Source organism: Rutilus rutilus (assembly GCF_951802725.1).
Source record: "Rutilus rutilus genome assembly, chromosome: 15".
Classification (NCBI taxonomy): Eukaryota; Metazoa; Chordata; class Actinopteri; order Cypriniformes; family Leuciscidae; genus Rutilus; species Rutilus rutilus.
This window is the reverse complement of record NC_140220.1, coordinates 6175390-6197729: the sequence shown is the minus strand read 5'-3', so window position 1 is coordinate 6197729 and position 22340 is coordinate 6175390. Positions and strand designations below refer to the sequence as shown.

Below are 22340 nucleotides of genomic sequence, written 5' to 3'. Positions count from 1 at the left end.
GGAAAACACCACGAAGCTATGTTTAGGCAGGATGAGTAAAAACCATGAGGAGGATTACTCCTCAGATAGCATAGTGACATTAGCTGCTTTTCGACCGGAGGAACCTTTTCACAGTTCCTAGAACTATTGGCTAAAGTACCCGTATGTTCCTGCGGTGCGAACACGCCGACTAGGAACGACTTTAGTTCTAGGAACTCCATTTGGAGGAACTAATTTAGCTTCTACTTCAGAGTAGGGTCTAAACCAGCACTATAGGAACTACCCGTGACGTTAGTGTACGCTGATGACCGAACGCACGCAAACCAGCACCTGCCATTTTTAAAACAGCTATATGTAAACACACAGATTATAGCCTATATATTTACTCCAGAAACTAGATACAAACATGGAAAACATTGATAGATGGGCCTCTAAACCTTTGCTGAAGAGAAAATCCAACGCAACTTTGAGGGGACCAAGTCAAACATGATTATGTATTTCTGCTCAGCTAGCAACACTGGACATCAACCACACGGCATAGGCTAATAACTTTTTTTCATATACTGTGTAGCCTACTTTCTATAACAATTCTATCTAATAACATGTTAAACAGTACTGTTAGACAGATCGCTAACTAATGAACACAGAGAATCCGAGCATTGTTTGCTCTGGCGTTCTCAGCGCCGTCAAAATAAAGGTCCCGTCGCTCCATCAAAATAAAAGTCGCTGTGCTTGCGTCACTCCCTTACCCCTCCTACCAGTTCCTATGGCCACTTGGCCAGTTTGGGGGAGTTTGGGGGAGAGTAGTTCATAGTTCATGTTTAGAAGTGGACAGTTCCTATAACTAAGTTCCTGTAACTACTTGGTCGGAAAGCGGCTATTGATACAATGTTGAGTTTTGATCCAAACCATCATTTTGGTTGAGACTGACATTTCAATGTTTAAAGTGTGTTGAATCAGAATTGAAATTTTGATGAAAGTCAACAGAACACATGGGTGGAGACAGTAGCCGCGTTTCCATTACCCTTCAAATTGCGCAAATTTAAATTGCGAATTGGAAATACGCCCAATGGAAACACGTCAATTTCGCAAAAACTCCCATTTATCGCAAAAAAGTTTTTACGCTCACATATAAATAAATATTTCACAAAACTGCAATGGAAAGGTCACCTGACGTAGATGACGCGGTATGTTTGGACAGAATACGAGACAGAGTTCTTTATTAAATTCATAAAAGACAGAAGAATTACAGGAATACTGGATTCTAAACCTCAAAGAAATGCCACAATCAAGACCTCGAAGCAGATTCGAGTGAGAAACACCCAGAAACACCTCATATGTGCTCTTTCAAGTATAAGGGTCTTTCCTTGCCATTAATGATTGGATAACACACATACGTCTCCTTCGATTAATAATAATGGCCAGTGCGGTGGCTGAGATATACATAAACCTACCAACGTCTGTTGCTAAGATTTTTGGAATGACTTATCGCCAGAGAAAAAAATGAAGTTTTAGTTGCATAACATCGGCTAATGGAAACGCTGTCATTTCGCAAAAAAATTCTATAGATTTTAGAAAAATAAATTAAATGCACAGAATTTAATGATACTATAATCATGTAAAAATGTATTTAGAATCAACATCACATTGTATTGTAATATTGATCAAACCATTTCACCAAAGATTATTCTTGTTAATTTCAGTGTTAATTCAACAGCAGTGATGTAGATTCAACATCATAGTGTAACGTTGATTCAATAGCATTACCACTGATTTTTTGTTCAACATAGTTAACATTTACTGAGGGTGCAAAAGTTATGTTGATAAAATATCACTTTGTAATGTTGAATCAATACTATTACCGTTGATTTTTGGTTGAAATCTCATTCTCAACATTGCTTCACCATTAACTGTGGGTGCAAGAGTGATACTAAAGCAACATCACTTTGTAACGTTAATTCAATGTAATTAGCGTTGACACATCAACACTGACATCAACATTGTTTCATTGATTACATGCCATCTGGGTCATTTCATCCCAGGTAAAAAAAAAACCACAATTTTCTCATAATATACACCGCAGCATCACCTCTTTTCTCACAGTGTATGAAATGGTTCGATAAAGGATTCAGTCTGTCTAAACCCCTCCTTTCCAAGAGCTTACTCTGCTCTGATTGGTCAGATGACCCAGTCTGTTGTGATTGGTCGACTGCTTAAAGCACGTGTTGGAATTGAAATGGCTATTACCATATCTGCATTTCAGCTTGTATACAAAAGAAAATATAACAATGGTGCCAGTTTTACTGTATCAATTCGAGCCTGATTCCTCATTCGTTTGAAGTGCATGCAAAGTGGATTTGCTTTCGCAGTGCAGAAAACAGCGTCTTCTCGACATTTCGACACACAAACCAAACTCATCCAGTCTCACACAGTGTCCTAATCACACGTGATGCGATAAAATTCCAGCGACAAGCAATTTGCCTGTCCACACCAGAAGCGACGCGACTACGAGATGCGTCAAAATCAATCAAAGCCCACAGCCAATCAGAACGGCGTGTGGGCGGAGTCTCGTGGCATGTGCACAGCACCAGAGAGTAATCTCGACGGCACTCGCAAGAAAATGGATAAGTACAATTCACAAATATTACACCATTTAAACATTTTTAAAAATACATACTGAGTTACTAAAACAATCTTTGTTAAAGAATGCACTTGTTTGTTCACAGTTTGAACGTTCTTGTTTCCATTTGTTTAATTTGAAGATCTGAGGTGAATTATATCCATAGTTGCTTTTATGGCTACAAAGCGGGGAGCACTAAATGATATTCAAACAAAGTCACATTAAATAAAGCCCATAAACAGTAACTGCCACATTTATCCTGCTCTTCGATCTTTGAAACTTTGCAGACCATTTACATTCACAACCCACACTACATGAAAGGTAATATCGCAAAAAGCATAAGCATTTGCCACTTATTTGCCAAACACTTGTGTTTGCATTCTAGCATAAAGTATCTTTCCGGCCTTTAAGACTTGATAAAAACTTGCTATATTGTGTAATGAATTAGCCTGGCAAGCCAGACCTACATCAAGATGTTAGGTCTGGCAACTCTCCATAGACACGGCTCAATCCAAGGCTGTCTTTCAAATTCCCTCTGCTCGCAATAGGACAGCGCTTCAACCAACCAGAGCGTTTTCCCAACAGCGGAGCTAACGTTAGATGATAGATTCAACTTTTGAATCTGGCCGGCAAAACTATGAACACATTTTCCTTTTTTAAGAATGACTTAAGTGCCGTTCTTTGCTCTTTTCTCAAAGAAAACTTAACTGCAAGTCCTCCAGAGTCGCTGCCAAAGCCGATTCGAAAGACTGTTCTCCAGCAGCAGCCGCCATTCTTTGTTTTCAAGTAGCAGAGAACCGTTGCAACTCTGTCATCATTATGTTAAGCCCGCCCCGCCTACTCTATACACGGTGTGATTGGCCTGACCCAATTTAGGTTTTTACAGCTCCGAAAGTCAACGGAGAGTTGCTAGACTACCTTGGCTGCAAAATAAATTTTGCTGCCGCTAGGGTGCGTCTAGATTTCTAGGCTAGTAATGAATGATACATGGCCTATATCAACAAAAGCGTAATAAAATAATAAAAAAAGAACTGTAGCACAAGAAAATTGTGACCTAAAAAGTGCAACATCCAGCGCTAAAAGCAAACATGGACTTCATTGCCCTGCAAATGGGATATCACCAAAGAAACGCACCTCTAGGACTTTCCAGGTAATGATAACCAGACGTCTTCTAATGGAGCAGACACGTCAAAATTTCTGGCATATAAATATCCTTCGCTTCTCAACCTCCATTTGAGAGTGACAAATCGAATGACAAAGCCATCGAGATGAAGTCATGACACAGTAAATCAAGTGAATTTCGAGCTTTTACAGGCACACAAAAGGAAAAGGAGCAAAATACTGATAGGGAGTAATAATCCTTTCTTTTCCCGATTATATAAACTTAATAGGATTCCAAATGCAATCACTGTCTAAACTAATGCTTTTAGAGACACAGAGGAGGATCTCATCAGATTGCGTCTGGACAGAATGATTCCCTCGTCTCCGCTTTTCGATTCGCTCCTCTCGCACATTTCCTGACCCCTTCGCCTCCGCCTGGAACGCATTCCCCCTGTATTTACAAACAATAAAGAGACGGACGAATGTTTTCTTTGTCATGGAATGAGAAATGTACTTCCATTATATCATTCAAGATCATTTACGTCCCCATTGGCTCCTTCTTGCGCAATTCTGCTTTTTCTGTCTCGCTCCCGGCGTTCATTTGCACTTTGTCAAGGAAACAGACATTTTATGTCAAGGCCCTGGGGAATTAAATTAATAAAGAAAATGCATGGTAGATTATCTTCAATTATGAATACTGCCAGAACAGGAGTATAAAAAATAGATTTCCAAACCATCCTCTGCAGAGCAGAAACGAAATTAATTTATTGGTATGTACACAGAGCCAAATGTGTTAGTGTGTGCTCAGACTTCAAATATAACATTTATAAGGCTTATCGTTTATTTCAGATCGCATAATGCTTATGCAATGCATGAAAATGTTGCTTTTAGTAATATTCATTTATTAGCTTTGAGGTCAAAGCTACTAAATTATCAGTATACACAATACACAAAGTCTTTCTCTTCCAAGAAAACTGGCCAAAAATGATGACTCATCTTGCACTCCAATAACATTGTCTAACAAAATGGGTAACACTTTATTTTAATTTGACGTATAGATACAAGTTACTACATGTACTTACTATAGTAATAACAGTAAGTTATGCATAATTACAAGTAACTAACCCCAAACCCTAACCCTATAGTAAGTACACGTAGTTAATTAAAGCTGCAGTCGGCAAGATTTTTTTGATCATATATTCACTGAAACCGACACTATGCTCCGACAGAACAACATAAATCAGTCGGTTTTAGAAAAAAACCTGCGCTTCTACCTCCACCTGGAGCCTGTTATTTGTTTTGCACAAATCCACCGCTCCCGGTTCTTCTGGTCCAATCAGCGCAGGGCTGTGTGAGATCTGAGTGCCAATCACAGTTCTTGCACAGGCCACAGATCCCCCCTCCCACGCGCACGTTACAATATCACATGCACACGCCTGAAGTTCGCAGGTGTGTTGGATTGTACGAAGCGTGATGGCGGAGAGAAAATCTACTAACAAGCTTCCAATCCCTCGGTTACTGCCATCTATGGGTAGATCGTAGCCTACCTCCGAGTCCATGGTGTTGTTGATCGATGCTGAAGAGACGGACGCGTTCACAGAAAATCTGGTGCACACACGCACTGACGAGCACGAACTCGATGGTAGGGTGCTCGCTGGTAGTGGGGGAGGGGCATGAGAGTTGTAAACATTGAACATTTTGGCTAAGTCCCCTCAATCTGCCAGACTTGCCGACTGCAGCTTTAATATTACTCAGTACTTATTTTACAATGTAACTACGTCACCTTAAAATAAAGCGTAACCACAAATGCACTCTAGCTATCTCTACACTCTTTAAAGTAAAGGTTGTTTATTGCCACGTATGGTTCCACAAAGAACCTTTAACATCCATGGAACCTTTCCATTCCACAAAATGTTCTTCATATAGTGGAAAAAGTTTCTTTTGATGATTAAAATGCTCTTAACATAAAGAAAAAAAAACGGTTCTTTTAAGAATTGTTCACTAAAAGGTTCTTTTTGGGGAACCAAAAACGTTGACTTGGAAACTAACTGAAATAAATACGTTTACAAAAAAAATGACAGAAGCACATACATTTTTTTTACTAAAACTTAAAATAAAATAAAAACTATAAAAAAAAAAAATTGTATATAAATCATAATAATTACACTGCCATGTACAGTTAACAGCTAAAATAAAATAAAAACTGAAAATATAAAACAAATTATGAAATAATGACGTGTTATTTTAGTCTTATTTATATATATTTATAAATATTTTATACAACTAACAATAGTTCTGAATTTTTAAAACATGAAGCCTACATCTTACAAAACAAGCAGCAGAACAGTCCAGAACAATCTAGAAACATTAACTGCGCTCGTAAAGCCAATTCATGAGTCCTCTGGTTGGTTAGTTACAATTCCGCACACACATTTCCTACAAAGTAATTTACAGTGTATTAATTGCAATCACAGTCCCTCAGGAGCAGTCTTGGGTTAAGTGTTTTCCTCAGGACACAGTCATGATCGAGCTGGATCATGAACTTGCTAACTTGGTGACTCTCTTGGTCTGCATGGATCGTACCTGCAATCCTCGCGTTAGCAACTAACCTCCTAAAGCATTAGTCTCTCTCCACCCCCGAACCTGTCCGAAATGGAGTAGGACACCTAAGGGTGACAAATCTTTTTCCAAGCTGTAACAGATGCTGCTTTGAAATCTCCATGTCGCAATTATTGTTCACCTGTCAACACGAAGTCAAGTCATAAATCATCTTTGTAATTATCAATTGATTAAAAAAAGCTATCTGACAGAGAAAACGGCTCACAGGCCTAATACATCAATTTTACTGACATTTCTTAATCCAAAAGACTTGGCAATCACCAGAGACCAATTACAGACCATGAGATAGAGGCAAACCATTAATAACGAGAGTTCAGCCTGTTTCGCCTCAACATCTTTTGGATAAAGGGCTTGCAGGGGTTCATTTAAAATTAACTGGTAATCCACAAGCATTATGTTACACTGAATCTAAGGGTGTGTTCACACTTGTAGCTCGGTTCTCTTGGTTCTTTTGGTCCGAACCGGAAAAAGAAATAATACATTTACAGTAGTCCTGGTTCACTTAACATTCACACTGTCACTTTTAAGACCAAACCTAAAGAACCAAAACAAAAAAAAAGGCTTTTATGACATTATGACAAGATTTATCTTGATCTCTGTCATGGAAACTATGTATAAACTTTAATTAAACAATTTATTAGTCAATTAAAAAGAAATATTACGCTGTAGCCACACTGGATCGCCATCTTCTTGTGAGACGCGGGAATTCATTCGGCATGACCGCCGCAGTGCATTATGGGTATTCTATGGCTGTTGATTGTACATCCGTTGTACATTCGTCATTGCGGTGCATTGTGGGATTGAATGAGTGCACTTGTTAACGTCCACTATGATTTCGGACACCACTACAAATCTTCGTCCACTTTGAACCAAACCTGCCAAGTGTGAACACACAAACTCATCTAGACTGTCATGATGTTCCACTTTTCAAGATATAAGTTATCTGGAAGAAAACCAATGGATCGATGAAGTGCAATTACACAAAAAAATACATCATGCACAACTATCACAGTTCAAGATTAGCAAAGGAAGTAATTCATTTGAAAATATTCAAGAAACATCTAAAGGGCAAACCTAATTTGGGAGACTTTTTTTTAGACACTAAAAGATTATTTTTGACTCAATAAAAATACAAAATATTACCCAAATGTCCCTAGATACACTTCATGGCCAAGAGTATGCAGACACCGACTTCTAATTAACTGGTTTTCTGAAGCCGATTAATTACAGTAAAGACAAATCTTAATGCTATGGCATACAATGACATTCTGTGCTTCAGGCTTCATGGAAAGCATTTGGAGAAGGTCCTTTTATGTCCCCTGAGCACAAAGCGAGGTGGGGTGGGGGACTTACCCGCACAAAGCCCAGACCTGAACCCCACTGAACACATTTGGGATGAACTGGAACACTGACTGTGAGCCAGACCTCATCGCCGACATCAATGCCTGATGCTCTTGTGTCTGAATACGAGCAAATCCCAGCAGTCATGTTCCTGTGGAAAGTTTTCCCAGAGGGAGTGGAAGCTGTTAGGAAGGGCTGACTCCATGTTAATGCTAGTGCTTTTGAAAGTAAACCCTCAGGTATATGCATACTGTTGCCTATTTAGTATGTATGTACTTCCACAAAAATATTAAGCAATTCATCTGTTCTCAGCAATGATAATAATACGAAGAAGAAGAAGCAGCAAATCACCATATTAGAATGATATCTGAAGGATCATGTGACACTGACGACTGGAGTAATGATGCTGAAAATTCTGCTAAATTACATTATAAAATATATCAAAATAGAAAACCGTAATTTTAAAATATACCGGTAATAAGATTTCACAATATTACAGTTTTTTCTGTATTTTTCATCAAATAAATGCAGGCTTGATGAGCATACGAGTCTAAAATATGTCATGGCCGGCTCGCAAGCCGCAACAAAGGAGGAGACAACACGTTGGATAATCATCAAAAGGAATAACATTTACTAAAGTAAGGATAATTAAATAGGAAAAAGACGAGACGAAAAGAAGACAAACAACTGAATACGCAAACGGCACGGGGATGGGAGAGCGCGCTGTCACAGCTGAAGGGAACTGCTTTAATTGCCGGAATCAGCTCCAACACTGGTGTGTAACTCCTCAGTCATCAATAACGTCACTCATCCTAACTCCATCCTGCACACCAAACAAAGGGAAAACAAACAACCCACAAATATGACCCCCTCCCCCATTGAAAAGGGTTTCCATTAATGAAACCCAACCTAATCATAACAAATATTACCAACCCCAATTAATATAATATAATATAATATAATATAATATAATATAATATAATATAATATAATATAATATAATATAATATAATATAATATAACAATTCATGACATTTTCTCACAACGTAATTTTTGTTCAATGTCTTTTAATCAGCCAAATATAATAATAAAACAAATAAAAAATAAAAAATAAATAATATATATATAAAAAAGTACCATTTAATCATTTAAAACCTTTTTTTAATTGAAAAGTGTGCTTGTGCACAAGAGATTCTCATATTTTAATTTGTGTCATAAATCCAAACGCTTTTTGTGGCCACTGACTGTACATTTCGCTTAGTATAATTATCAGCAATCTTTTGATAAAGGCTTTTCCCATTTCTTGGTTCTAAATTTCTCTTTCCTCTGAGCCTGGGCGTCACACAGGAGAGAAAATTATACTACTTTCACATCAATCGCTGTATGTTAGAGTTACAGCTACCGCAGATCGAATTCAGCCGAGGTTTCAACAGCGCAGCGGAAGCAAAAATTCTCAAAGCAACTAATAACACTGGACATTTGTTCATTTTTTCTTCATAATTGTGCTCCCTGCCGGCTGCATTTCTAAATGAAGACTGTAACATATAATTTCCTAAACCATATTATTCAAATACAGCATGACAGTGACAGTAACACCCCCAAAGTGAGGTCCCTTCCCGAATCATCTCACTTTTTCCAATTGTGCTTCTCTCCAACTGCGCAACTAATTTTTACTGAACTGCATTTGGGAGGCACAAATTGTCTGTGACACTTCCAAATTTATCATCAGCGTTAATAGTGCCGCATAATCCTCTCGTACAAAAGGAAATCAGAGCAAAGTACCATGATCAAATTATTCAATTGTGAAAAGGGTCATAAATACTAGTTGTAAACAGGAACAAATGTACTATCTGCGTTTTAAAGACGCAGTTCAGCACTATGAGCTAGTTAGCAAGAGCCCAGCAGTCAGGATATCATATACTATAGGAGAAAAGGTTGTTTGCCATCATGGGATTTTATGGGTTTGGTTTTAATTTTGATAAAAAAAATGTAATAACTGTAAAACATGAAAGTATTATGCAATTATTCAAGACATTTCTCCTTATATAGAACATTTTTGGCATATAAACAGTACTTTGAGTCAAGATCCCTAGGGGTCTCTATAGAGCTAGGGATGTCCCAAGCCGGATCCGTATCGGTTAAATCGGCTATTCTAAGCCCAATCCTTTATTGAATGTCAGCTGTCACTCAGGTGTCGTGCAGTATATGGTCGGAAAATGCTCCTTCATGTGCGTTTGTCAACCGCATTTAAAAGGAAAAGAAGCTAAAAAGCAACATGTGATTGCAACGACGCCAATAAATGAGTAAATCAATTATTTTCGAGTGATTTGTTACAAAAGTGCTCATCAAATATGCTAAGCACAAAAGCTCAAATATGGATGCATGATCCATGAGAACCAACAAGGTCTGTTCTAGCTTCCATGTTGCTCACTATTGTAATGAATCACTCAAAATTAATTTATTTACTGTTTTATTTGCTGTCACTATCGGAGACGTCGTTGCCATAACGCATTGCTATGGGTTGCGTATTGCTTCAGACTTGATTGACAGACTGGCATTCTGACAACGCAAGTGTCATGCTTCTTGTACATATAAAAACGTTTAAATCAGTAGTCCCATATTCATACTTTTGACCACACAGTCTGTTTACAATGTCTACCATTCTAACAGATGTTTACATCTACATCTATACAGTGTGCAAATATATATACAGGGCTGTACAGTGCGACATATGTCGTACATGCTACGACAAATCGGTCTGTGCGATAAATACATTCACCACAGTGTGCGACACATTTTAGCATGTGAGAGAGAGCTTGTTTGTGTGAAGTGAGAATTTGTTTTGTGCTTGTGAGCTGCATATAAATGCATAAAACAGCTTATAAAATCGCAAAGGCTTAAATTTTTTTATAAATATATGCGCAGGTAAAGAGCAGCACTGTTCAGAGCAGATCGATCGGTTCGCTGTAAACACTGCTCTATCTCTGCCAGCGCTGTGATATTGAGTCATTTACAGTGTAAAATGCATTTGAAAAAGCAGCAGGTGTCAAACATCCTTCCAAACTTGTAATGAATAGCATTTACAAACCTGTTGTCCAACAAAAGAGAACATTCAATGGAGGGTTTGAAATAACTTACTTGTGTGATCTGATGTGCTTCACATCACAGAATGAGGCAATAATCTGTACAGTGATAAAGGCTGTCGACTAGCATTGCATCAAATATACTTTAATGCTACATCAGTCAAAATAGCTGGATGCCTTTGTCCACATAAAGAGATTTCCTGGAACGTCATATTTATTACTCCTGTGAGTCTCACTTGTGGACTTTCTGCACAAGGGTGACCTCTGGCTATGAGTATGAATGAAACCGACATTAGCGTGTGTACTCACTAATGTTCGCAATACCTTATTTGGGGGGGGGGGGGTACTTACTTATGCATAATGAATGCATAAAAATTAGACACAGATTGTTTTAATCATAATTTAATATTTGCGTGGAATGCGTCGATTTGTTGCGCTACGTTCCCCGATGATGGCGGCTCAGGCATGCTGAAAATCAGCCGTCATTAAAAAAATATTGAGCCCGTTCATTAAAGTGTGGATTTTTTTTAAACCAGAGGTCGAATAAAATGTTGCTCTGCAATGCTCTGTAAAACCGCAATGGCAAACCACAGCAGCACAACTTCTATGCAGGAGCCTCTGTAAAGAAAGAAAACATCCCGGAGCTCTCTTAGCTAGTGGACTAGTACAGAGACATTTTACACAGCACTAGAATACAGTTGTCAGTCTCATATTTTGCGCTTCATTTGGCTGCGTTCATACCGCATTCTGATTTTTATGAGTTACAAAGCATTAAAAGCTGTTGTTGGTTATTTAAAATGATCTAATGGATGAACTCGCGCCTCAACGCTTTTATTGACACCGCCATGTTTGATACTGTCACTTTGGTTAGTTAGAATGCAGTTGTGACTTCAGCTGTGATCATACACATGAAACATTTTCAAGCAGACACTTTAATCTCCTGATTGAACAAATCATTTCAGGATTCACACTTGTAAGCAGTTGCTGCTGCAAATCCCCAGAAGTGATCAAAAAGGCCTACACTGCAAAAACCTTATCTTTTTGTGATTGATAATAGCATTAGGTAAAAGTTCATACATGGATTAGTTATGGTTATTTATTTATTGGTAAATTATTGGTTATTATTTATCAGTAAATTAACAAAAGGATTTAATTCCGGAAAAAATGAATAGATGAACCGTGAGAAAACAATTATAATCGTTAGATTATTCGATTAATCGATTGAAAAAAAAAAGTTGTTCCAGCCCTAATAAGGACATAGAACCCCATTTAACCTTTTTTCAAAGAGTCTAGTTACACCCTGATAAAAGTTCATGTCATTAGCAGTGGCAGGGAATAAGAACGCCTCGCAGCGACCTCCAGCGCCAGTGTGAACGTGGCACGATGTAACCGTCTCTGCCCCTAAAAACAAACCGCTGCACTCCGACTAAACTATCGGAAGAAAGAAACCGCCTGAAGCAAATAATTCCATCACTGGATAAATGGATATCAGAGACATGAATACGATTACATCCCTTCTGAGGTGCGCTGATTGCTTTTGATGAAAGCGATGAAGAGTCTTTAATGGCATGTCTGTAGCTGTACGATTGAGTCAGAAACCCTCATCCCTGTAATCATTTCCCATGGTGCAACCTGACGATTATACAAAAACACATGCAGAAACAGAAGGATTGGTATTTATGTAGGACAACATGAAATAACATTTGCAATATTTAAGAGGATAGTTCAACTATCCTGCATATGAAATTCTGCATATGAAAATGTTGGTAAAACATTGGGTTTTTTTAAAAAGAAGTCTCTTAAAGGGATACTCCACTTTTTTTGGAAATAGGCTCATTATACAACTCCCCCAGAGTTAAACAGTTGAGTTTTACCGTTTCCGAATCCATTCAGCTGATCTCCGGGTCTGGGGGGGGTCCCACTTTTAGCATAATGAATTGAACCGGACAAGACCATTAGCATCTCTTGCTAATTTCTTGATTATTACGCAGGAATGAGAGTATAGTTCCTAGCCATATCAGCCTAGAAAAATCGCAACTTTTCATTTTCTGTCGGTCTTAGTACACGATGTAACTACAGAAGAGTCAAGTTTTAAATAGGAAAAATATCGAAACTCTTTGGTCATTTTTTTTTGAGAGATGCTAATGGTCTTGTCCGGTTCAATTCATTATGCTAAGCTATGCTAAAAGTGGGACCCCCTAGACCCGGAGATCGGCTGAATGGATTCGAAAACGGTAAAACTCAACTGTTTAACTCTGGGGGAGTTGTATAATGAGCCTATTTCCAAAAAAAGTGGAGTATCCCTTTAAACTCACCAAGACTGCATTTAATTGATCAAAAATATAGTAAAACAGTAAAAATTTTATCATTAAATTGTTATTTTTACTATTTAAAATTGTAATAAACAAATTAGGGGTTCACAGAAAATGACAAAAAAGCACCATAAAAAGTATCCAATAAGTCCATAAAGTTATTGTATAATCCACAAGAACTGTGCAGTATATTCAAAGCTTTCTGAAGCCATATGGTCATGCAAGATTTGAGTGCTGTGGTGGACTTTTAGTAGGGCTGCCCCCGACTAAGGATTTTTCTAGTCGATTAATAGTCGTTCATTTAAGCCATTCGTCGACTAATCGCACGTTTATATTAATTTAACGTTAGTCGACTATTAGGGGGCAGCACAGCCCTAATTTTTAGAAAATAACAACTTACATTTTGGTCTTTTCCCTCACAAAAAGCTATCATGTGACGTCAGAAAAATGCCTTTTTTTTTTTTTTGCTCAACAGGGTGATTCAATTTCCACATTTGCATAGAAAAGAGATTCACTTGGACATTTTACAAAACAAATCATTTTGTGTGCCAAAGAAGAAAGAAAAGATACAGTTTTGGAACGACATCAGAGTGAGTAAATGAGGACAACATTTTCATTTCTGGTTGATCTAACCCTTTAACTCCCTGAAAGAGTCTCTTCAAGCCACAGAGAGAGACAAAACTATGTCAATTATTGTGAATAATGAAAAACAGGCAAATATGTCCAATTTTACACTTTCGTTCTAAAAATAGTCTCACACTGACAGTCCCTTTAAGGCAAGACCAGTTCACTCGGTTTCATAATTACATCATTCATAACCACGTTGGGACAGCAGGTTTACAGAGCTTTACTTAACAGTGGAAGCTAAACAGGTTCGTATTAAACCATATGTTAATGTCCATGATGACCCCAGAGGGGCAGTATTTAGTGGCTAGTTCTCAGCTAAGGCAGAACGGTCCACAGAGGCCAAGTGCATCTAGGAAAATCATAAATCATCTGCACAGTTTTACACCTGAACTCTCTCTAATGCCCTAGATAGAGCCGCTATCCTTGAAGGCAGATTCAATTATTTACCCAGCAAATAAATTATTACATAATGCCCCAGCAGCACACAACGTCCCCACAGTACAGCACGAATCTGACAATTTGTTTCCATCCGAAACATTTAGAGAAGAAATTATACTCGATAATGGGTACGTTATAGAATGCAAATAGAGGACGTAATGTTAATAAGTCGAATAACATGTCGAGGTGTGGGAGCGTGTTGAAGATCTGCTGTCGGGTGCGAGAGGGATTTCAGAGCGGGTTAGGTTAACCTACACCCTGCTGGGTTTCAGCGCTACTGGGACGGGCGACTGGAGATTACAGGCTCCGATAAGCACTACATTCACTGCTCATTAAGCCAATGTACAACTGCTTTAATTCACCCTAGTGAGTGTATTTGTATGCAAACACAGTTCTGATGTTGCCATGAAGTCATAGGTCTCTGAACTTGTGTTTTTAGGAAAAAACAAGCGTGCAATTGCTAGAGTGTGTTAAAATCCAATATAAAATAAAAATTGACCAAAGGTACATCCTTAAGTGTCTCCTGGTTACAGATCATAGTGCTTATTAATCTAAAGAAAAATCTTTCTATCAAAGGCTTTTAAAAAAAAGTTTTTTTAGCATGACAAAATATATATATAAATTACATTAATGTGAGTAAAAATCATATACAGTACAGGTAAAAAGTTTAGAAACTTATATTTTTATGTTTTTGAAAAAAGTCTCTTATGTTCATCAAGACTGCATTTATTTGATAGAAAAAAAACAGTAATATTGTGAAATATTATTACAACCTAAAATAATTGGTTTCAACTGTATTATACTTTAAAATTGTATTTATTTCTGTGGTCAAAGCTGAGTTTTCAGCATCATTACTCCAGTCTTCAGTGTCACATGATCCTTCAGAAATCATTCTAATATGATGATTTGGTACTCAGATATTATCAATGTTGGAATTATTATTTTATTTTTTTTGGAATCTGTGATACTTTTTCAGGATTCACTGATGAATAAAAACTTTAAAAGTACAGAATATATTTATATTTTATAAATATAATATCAATATAAATCAATATAAATCTTTACTATCACCTTTTATCAATTGAACATCCTTGCTAAATAAAAGTATTCATTTCTTTCAAAAAAAGAAAGAAATGACTGACCCCAAACTTTTGAACAGTAGTGTATATTGTTACAAATTATTTCTATTTTAAATAAATGCTGTTGTTTTTAAAACTTTTTATTAATCAAATAATCCTAAAATGTATCACTGATTATAAAAAAATATTAAGCAGCACAACTGTTTCACACATTGATAATAAATCAGGATCATGTGACACTGAAGACTGAAGTAATGGCTGATATATATAAATATATGATTTTAATTTACTCACTTTAATTTAATTTACTTAAGAATAATATTCATAAATGATGTAATTACTATTACAAGTTATAAGTTACGTAAACTTAGTACTGGTTGATCGGAGTATGAATCTGAGTATGATCTTTCCAACAAAAAAACAAACAGGAGAGGCGAAATACATATTTAAAAAGTTCAATTTAAAGTGTGACAGTTTTCATAATCTTTCATCAAAAATTAAGCGCAGGGATCATCCACTTGGCAAAAATAGCACTTAGCAGCACATATCTCTTCTCAACAAACGACATGATTTGAGGCATTATTCATGTCTGTAGACCAAACACTGAGGGAAGAGTATGCCAACTTTTATACTTAAAGAGTTAGTTTGTTCAAATCCCTAACACCTCTACAACAGCAACAGTTACTAAGCAAACACAACTAGTATCAAATCCCAAAGGATACGATGAAATCCCACGCTACATTATTTCCCATTAAATGTGACTTTCCTTCAGAAATGTCACATTACAGACGCTAAATGCTTTGCCACTTTTAAATTGAAATGCAAATGCTGTTTCGTGCAGTCGCTAATGTCTATGAATGTAAAATTTGATTTCAGAGTTCATCAGGGACCCGGCTCTGTTAAAAGCACTTTACGATCACCAAATGCAACACGACCACGCAGAGTTTTCCGGCAAAATCCCGCTTTAAACAGATGGAGGGAGAAAAGCTCTGGAAACCGGCGGGGGTTGAAGGTGACAGCTTGCGCGGGGTATGGATAGCGGACAACAGTCTCTAATGGCTCGTACGGCCTCTTAAGAGCTCAGAAACTGCGGTTCGCTTAAGGCCCTTTGCCCTATACATTAGCAAGTATATTACTTCATTTGCTTTGGCTCTGAGCTGAATATTCTGCATACTAATTCTCGTCACAGACTCTGACATTCAGTCAGGCATGGATTCCCAACTGGCTTAAGTCCACAAATTATGAGGCAGTCTAACATGGTTTCTCGCTAATTTGACCTCTCTGTGCAGCCCGATTGAGGGATTGCATTTGTCTTGTCAGCAGTTAGAGTTTGGTTTCCATCTCATCTGTTGGTTTTATCCCGGTCAGGGCTGCCAGCGCATCCTCATGGGTTCAGTCTATATATGGCCTCAGTGTGCCAGCAGTCCTGCTGCATATTTACACGCTCCTGCGGCTCTCCGTTCACCCACGGTGCCAAGGTTCAAGCATGGCATCAATGGTATCAGGCTAGACGCTTCTTGTTCTAACTGACTGAATCAATTGTCCTGAATTGGATGAATGAAACTTAAGAGGGCATGTGTCACCTCAGATCTTTTTTACATGCAACTTTAAACGCCAAAAAAGGTTGCAATATTATTGTAGTACAAGAAAAGAAAGATTAAACCACTGTGGCAGAACTCATTCACGTGTATATAGTCACATGTCTATTTATAGAACTCATTCTTGTGTGTGTGTGTGTGTGTGTGTGTGTGTGTGTGTGTGTGTGTGTGTGTGTGTGTGTGTGTGTGTGTGTGTGTGTGTGTGTGTGTGTGTGTGTGTGTGTGTGTGTGTGTGTGTGTGTGTGTGTGTGTGTGTGTGTGTGTGTGTGTGTGTGTGTGTGTGTGTGTGTGTGTGTGTGTGTGTGTGTGTGTGTGTGTGTGTGTGTGTGTGTGTGTGTGTGTGTGTGTGTGTGTGTGTGTGTGTGTGTGTGTGTGCGTGTGCGAGTAAGAAGCCTTTATGCTCACCAGGGCTGCATTTATTTAATACAACAATAAGAGTACATTTGTGAAATATTATTACAATTTAAAATAGCTTTTTTCTATTTTAATATATATTAAAATGTAATGTATACCTGTGATGTCAAAGCTGAATTTTCAGCATCATTACTCCAGTCTTCAAGGTCACATGATCCTTCAGAAATCATTCTAATATGCAGATTTGTGTTTTGAAATTGTGTTTTGTAACAATCTCTGTCACTTTTGGTCAATTGAATTCATCCTTGCTGAATAAAAGTATTATATTCTTTCCAAATAAAATCTTTCTACCCCAAACTTATTGTATATGTCTGTTATAACAATGAATGTAAACTGTGCCACTAGAGCAACACACTGTAGAAAAGAAAAAGTATTAAAAATGGTTTCATATTTTGCAAATTGGTGTCGCTCTCCAAAAATAATTTGAATAAGTGCTGGGTAGATTATTTACAAATTCCATTACTGATTTCAAATTACATGATAAAAAGTTTAATTAAATCAGTTGCATAATCTATTACATTTTAGGTAATATAATTGGACTACTTTTAGATTACTTCTAGATTACTTTTGACTTAACTCGTTTATCATATCGATTTGAATAGAATAATCTTGTCAATTAATTCCATTTCTTGTTATGAACAACATGAAGTTAAATTAAACATATATTACGTTAGGGTTTCGTGAAGGAACTGCGGGGGTTTCGTAAATTGATAAAGCTATTAATTAATGTAATCTAATGTAAATAAATTATTTTAAAATAAAAACACTACAACACAAAAATTAAACACAAAAAGACCATTGTGCCATTGTGTAAACAACATGTAATCATTTAATCAATAAGAATAACTGTAATCTGATACTTAAAAATTATACATAATCCAGATTACATATAATCAGAGATCTACCCAGCACTGTAAATAAATATAAAATAGCATGACACTTTTGATTATTTAACATGGTTGCTCACCCAGGTTGAGGAAGTTTGCATGTAAAAACCTGGTCTCTTAAAGTGGCCCATTATGCTGTTTCGAATATTACCTTTCATGCAGTGTGTATTATAGCTGTCTGTCAATGTAAAATGTCTGCAAAGCTTTAAAGATCAAAGTGCACAACAAATACATTTATTGTCTCCTAAAAGAAAGAATCTGAAACGAGTCGTCAGCAACACGCAGCCTAAGGTCTTCATTGGCCGCCTGCGAACGACGTCTACGTTGACCCTCAAACACTGTAGTTGTGGCTGAGACTGGAAGAGTTTGGTTTGTGTGTCGACATGTGGAGAAGACGCTGTTTTCTGCGCTGCAAATCCACTTTGCATCCACTTCAGAAGGATTGAGGACTTGCACTGGAATTGATACGAAAACCGACGCAGGTTAGACCAATCACAACAGACTGGGTCATCTACCAATCAGAGCAGAGTACACTCGTGGAAAGGAGGGGTTGGATGCATGTAAACCTATTGTAGGAGACCTCTAAAACAAAATGTAGAGAGAAAAATATCAGCTTACACTATTCAAGAAAAAATTTGGCTTAAAAAAGAAAAAGCACAAGCTACTTCCTTGTATGCCATTTATAGAGTGTAAAGCTGTCAGAAAGACAGGTGCGATTCTCAGGACACTGTTTCAATGAAATCTATCAGGTAGTAGTAAAGACATTTTATCCTCAGTATTAAAAAAGAAATCAACCTTTAAACCATTTCTGACCTTTCCCTGATAGCAGAAAAACCATTTAAGGTGTTTACATGACCTTGCGTGCCGTTGACTTAACACGGTTTAATATCATGGAAGCAAAGTCGCCATAGGCAACCTACAAAAACCACTTTCTCTTCACCGTAACTGGCCACAAAATTCAACATCATTTGCATCTAGTCATTTATTTGACAACCCTTTTGTCATTTGGTTTAGCGGGCATTAGCAAACATTCAGCGCAGACAGGTAATATATCAAAGCACAAACAACACCTCAAGCCCAACCAATTAATAAAGATTTTGCCTCGGCAACGCAAGATGAAAATAACGTGACAAATGACATACATGACAGACGTTGCCTACAATACGTGAAATGGACGCAGACTAGATCTTCTAAATTAGGAACTGCTTTCATTACTTGAGCACTATTCACAACCTTAAACAGACTGGTGACACGCAAAGAACAAAATCGAACACTGCTCTCTCAAGTCTGTAAAATGTTTGGCATAAACAAAGCATGCGTCAAACTCTGCATGCTTATTTTTTATATTAAGAACATGGCTGACACAGAACTGCTGCCCAGATTGTTTTATATAAACATTAACCTACATTTTCCAAGCAGTTCGCCTGAGGTCACAAGAGATAATGCATCACAGAAGACAGCCACGCTAAAAGATGTGGGAAATTATGCAACGAAGCGCCAGGTCCTCGGCTCTCAAGAAATCAAGCAATCATGCACTCGATCCGAAATGAAATCCATTCAGCGTTATAACCGTAACCTCACCTGTATCAGCCGTTCCTCTCGACTCATAATAACATCCCCAGAAGGTATCTGAACCTGAAAATAATAAAACCGCCTAGCTTTCTAAACCAAATTCTCTTCTTTTCGTCATCTCAGGGTTTGAAAAGCTGCAGAAATCCATCCCTGCTCAAATATTCGACTACTCTGAAAACATATTAGCCCTGTCTTCCAAAGAAATAAAACTCTTATTCTTTTGCTCTACCTTTTGTACTTGATTTCAAAAACATATTGATTTTGACCGGAGAAGGGTGGACCAATATAACCAGCAGCACAACAGTCCCTCGGCACAGTGCAAAAGAGGACTAGAGTAAAACTATTCACAGTCCAACCATTCAGTCAGCCATATTCCTCCAATCTACTGGAAGTTTTAAAACATTGACGAGACGTGTGTGCGTGTGCAACTGCTCAGCCCCCGTTCCAGAGCATCCGAACTGTAAGCCTTTAATCCGGGCCATGTTCTGAGCTGCTACCTGATACATTTGCCAATGTTATCAATGTCTGCGTCTGCAAACATGACAGAAGTGCTATTCCACCGAGACCCACGGCTGCTGCGACGGAATCTGCACTCCTGCGTGTGCAAGAGAACACACGCGTGGCATGACACGGATTATCCCTACGACAGGGGGAAACGGCACAGTCGTGACGTGTGAAATGTGTTTCTATTGAGAGACAGCTGACCTCCGGGATAACACTGAACTCACTTACAAATGCAAAGAGATCAGCTGCTGTACCACTCGCACATGCAATCGATTTTACTATCTGTAATAGTCCCATATTGCCTGGGAGGGGTACATTCAGATTGCATTTGTTTACTTACTGCAAAAATACATTTAACATAATGTTTCTGTATGCACGATAGCCTACGGGTTCAACAAAAGCTTCTTACTGTAACAGCCTCCCTTATGATATTGTACCAATCAATAAGGACATGCATAAGGGAACAACTCAAATCGGCCTTTCCAGCAGAGTTTAGTAAGAACTCTTATCCAAGGGTTTGCAACAAAAAAAGGTTCTGTAGGTCATTGGGCTGATAGGCAAAACATATCATTTTTGCATATCATATCAGTAAAAAAATGTATTCTGTTTAAAAAATATGTTTAATTAAGTGTGTGTGTGTGTACTGTATATATAATTCGGTTGCTTCGGTTTATCATTCAGAGTGTACAACCATCATTAAACAAACATACAGTAAATATCTACTGTCGAACTACAATATAGTGAAAAGATAAACCCAGGACAATGATCTGGGTTTTTTTCTTCTTCAGTTAACTACATGTATATCAATACTGATTTATCAAAATGCAATAATGCTTGATTAAGTAATATATATATATATATATATATATATATATATATATATATATATATATATATATATATATATGCTACATATACACATATATATTGACAAGCCCTGCTGAAAACAAACACCTGAAGCGGGTGGTCATTGGTTGCGTCTCCAAACCTGGTGAGCTGTCTACAATTTACCATTTTAATTTAGATATATTGACAATAGAATGCATTCTAGATAGGTTTGGAGAAGCAACCATGGAGTTTTGGTTCACTTAAGGGTTGCAACTAAACTCTCCAGGGTCTCGGCCACATAGCAAATCACAAGTATTTGGAGTATCCAGGACAAAAGTATCCAGGACATGTTGTCCAAGTGACCCAATCCAGCGGTTGCTATAAATCCCACCAGGAAGTTTTTCCCACATCCATTAGAAGAGGATGGCGTACACAAACACCTTCACCAAACGCGCGCGAGTGGCATGTGACAATCTGCCACCAGAACACGCACGTGATATAATAGAGCTCCATGCAATAATAATGTACAGTTGCCATCCAGGACATCACCACCACCACCACCACCACCACCACCACCACCATCATCATCATCATCTCCAGCCTCACCTCCAGATCGAGTTGCTCAGTGATGCCAGGCGTCCGTCCTTGTTTCTCAGATGTTTTTTTCCTCACGCGCTGGCCGTTAATTCATCTCATGGCGCTGTAAAGTGTGTTGTGCTGTCTCGCATCTGTAGCAGGTGTCTTTCTCCCTCTTTGTGCGCTGTAATGAGTTGACAGATGCTGTCCGCACACAGAGACGCGAGTGAATGCTGCTCCGGTCTCTCCCAGCTGATACTTTACTCCACACAAGCGCCTCCCACTTCCAGCCCGTCAGCTCTGTGTGCGAGTTTGCGTGAGAACCAGCGGCACCTACTGGCGAAACATGGAAGTGCAGTAAATTCACTCGTCTGACAGAAGGCCCATTACACTTATGTTCAAATATGTTCAAATATGTATACATGTAACAAATATGTACTTTTGTTAAAAAAAAAAAAAAAAATGGTAACACTTTATTTTACAGTGTCCTTTTTATAGTTACATGTGCTTAGTAAATTATGCATAATTACATGCAACTAACCCTCAACCAAACCCTAATCCTACCATAACCCTATAGTAAGTACTCAGTACTTAAATATATAATTATAAAATATACATAAACATGCAAATAACTATTTACACTACCATTCAAAAGTTTGAGGGCACTATTATTTAATTTAGTTTTTAATAGAAATTAATATTTTTATTCAGCAATACTGCATTGATCGAAATTGACATTAAAGAAATGTATAATGTTACAAA

At 37.8% G+C, this 22340-nt stretch overlaps 1 protein-coding gene across 1 annotated transcript in view; it reads right to left on the bottom strand.

Moving 5' to 3' along the window:
* The window catches only part of klhl29 (kelch like family member 29), a 270850-nt gene extending 249022 nt beyond the window's left edge, over positions 1–21828 (bottom strand). The window contains exon 1 of the mRNA XM_084432701.1: positions 21609–21828. The gene's annotated coding sequence lies outside the window, so the exon portion shown is untranslated. The remainder of the gene's footprint in view (positions 1–21608) is intronic.
* Between the last annotated feature and the right edge of the window lie 512 nt (positions 21829–22340).